Source organism: Lynx canadensis, chromosome B1, assembly GCF_007474595.2.
Source record: "Lynx canadensis isolate LIC74 chromosome B1, mLynCan4.pri.v2, whole genome shotgun sequence".
NCBI lineage: Eukaryota > Metazoa > Chordata > Mammalia > Carnivora > Felidae > Lynx > Lynx canadensis.
Window position 1 is genome coordinate 190753535 of NC_044306.2, and position 2540 is coordinate 190756074.

The 2540-nt window shown below is 38.7% G+C and overlaps 1 non-coding gene across 1 annotated transcript; it reads left to right on the forward strand.

The window, feature by feature from the left end:
• Positions 1-2082: 2082 nt before the first annotated feature.
• On the forward strand, positions 2083-2191 carry LOC115513194. The gene has a single exon (XR_003968608.1). It is a non-coding gene; the product is annotated as a U6 spliceosomal RNA (small nuclear RNA).
• The last annotated feature ends 349 nt before the right edge of the window (positions 2192-2540 follow it).

Genomic DNA, 2540 nt, shown 5'->3' on the forward strand with positions numbered 1-2540 from the left:
TGGCTTCTGAGCTGATAACATTTAGCCCGAATTAGCCTGATTTAAATCTATGTATATATAAATCCTGGGAAATAAGCTTGTAGACCTTAAAATACCACACACAATCATTTCAACTATTTGGATTTTTCAAATTCCAAGGTGGTATTGGAGAGTGAATTTTTGATCTTTTACTACAATGTTTGCTCTTTAATGAGATTTCATTTTATCATTGTCAATAGTTCAGAATAAGCCAATCTTCTTTTTTAAGTTTTTTTAAATGTTTATATTTGAGAGGATGGGGGAGGAACAGAGAGAAATGGAGACAGAATCCAAAGCAGGCTCCAGGCTCTGAGCTGTCAGCACAGAGTCCAATACAGGGCTCGAACTCACGATCTGTGAGATCATGACCTGAGCCGAAGTCGGATGTTTAACTGAGTAAATAGAAACCCCAGAACAAGTCAGTCTTATAAATGCCAAATAACAAGAGTTGTTCACTGAGTGTGATCAAGCAGTTGGGGGATGAGCATCCCTTCCATGCACAGTTCTTTAATGAAGTCAAAGTGACTCAAGTAGGCAAAATCCTAAATTACTGTGATTGAATGCAATAAAACTACTAGGAGGAATTAAATTAATATGGCATATGTTCTCTCATTCAAAATAATCATTGAGCTTCCTCAATGTTCCAAGAACTATTCTAGACACAACAGATGCAGCAGTAAATAAAACAGAAAAAATCCTTATCCTTTGGATCTTACTTTCTAGTGATGACAGACAGACAACAAATAAATGTATATATAAAGAGGGTTGTCAGGGAAGACCTCACTGAGAAGGTTACACATGAACAGAGATTAAAAGAAGGATCGGCCATGTGGCTACATAAATACCCGAGGGATATGAAAAAAGAAAATTGCAAACACTAAAACTTTGAGGAATAGCCAGGAGGTGAGCGTAGCTGAAGCCTAGTGGAAAAATGGGAAGTTAGCAGAAGAGGAGATCATGAGATGAGAGAAGTAACCAGAGTTTTCATTAAGTAGCTATTTGAAGACCACCATAAGAATATTTCCTTTTACAGTAAATGAAATGGACACTGCAACAGATTAAGAATCATCTCCAAATCTTTGATGTGCCTTCCACGGAGGTAGAGAGTAGGTCCCTTCCTTTGAAACTGGGTGGGATTTATAACTGCTTTGACTAACAGAACACAACAAAAGTGGCTCTATGCCAGTTTCTGGGCTCAGGTCTTTACAGACTGGCAGCCTCTGCTTCCTGTTATTTGGAATTAGTATTCCAAAATACTAATGGAGGGCATCATACTCTGAGAAGCCCAACCCATGTGGAGAAACCATGACAGGCAATCTGATTGACAGCTAGCTGAGCTCCCAGTCAACTGCCAGCATCTACTGCCAGCCAGGTGAATGAGTTACCTTGAACATCCAGCCCATCAAGCTTTCAGATGACTTCATCCCCAGTCACTATCTGTTAGCATTCAGCACTTGCATAAAAAACCCAATCAGAGCCACTCAGCTAAGACCAGTCAACACAGAGATTCAGGAGAGATAATAAAAAAATTGTTAAAAACCATGATACTTTAATTTGTTATGCAGTAATAGATAGCCATAACAGTATTTATTACAGGTTTATTATTGGAGTCATGATCTGACTTAAATTTTAAGAGGGTCACTCTTCTTGCTGTATTAAGAATATAAGGCAGATAAGAGTAAAACTAGATGAATTAGTTAGGAGGCTGGATAAATAATCCTGACATAAGAGTAAAGCACGTAGACCAGGGAAGTTAAATATGAAAGTGAAAAGAAGGAGTCATATTCTGGATATGTTTCTAAGGTAGAGATAACACATTTTGTTAATGGATTAACTGTACAGTGCAAGATAAATAGAGCAGTCAAGAATGATTCCAAAATTTTTGTTCAGGAAACTAAGCAAGCAGATTTGGCAGTGAGCAGAAGTGACAGAAATTAAGACTTTGGTTTGTGGGATGTTAAGTTTGAAATGCCAATTAGACACATACATAGACATATCAAGTGGGCAGTTCTGTGTATGAGTCTGGAGTTAGGTAAGATTGTCATTCCAGAGACAGACATTTGAGCACTCACTTCGGCAGTACATACACTAAAACTGGAACGAAATAGAGAAGATTAGTATGTCCCCTTTTTAAGGATGACAGAGACTGATATTTGATAGTCATCAGTGACTACCAAGAAAGAGTCTTAGAGATTATACCTTGGGACACTCCTACTTTAAGCGACTGGAAGGAAGAAAATAAACCAGGGAAGAAGACTGAGGAAGAAAGGCCCATGAGATAGAAGTGACGTGATGAGAGTCAGGGCAAAGGAAGAAAGTAAATAAAGATGAAGGATGGGGTGACAGTCAAGTGATGCTGGCAGGTCAAGTCAGAGGAGGACTAAATTGATCAGAGGACTTCACAACATGAAAGTCATAGTGACCTCTACAAAGTAGCTCCAAGGAGTGGTAGAGGCAAAAACCTCTTTGGACTTGGTTCAAAGGAAAATGGAGAAGAGGAGTTAGAGACGTAAGCATAGACA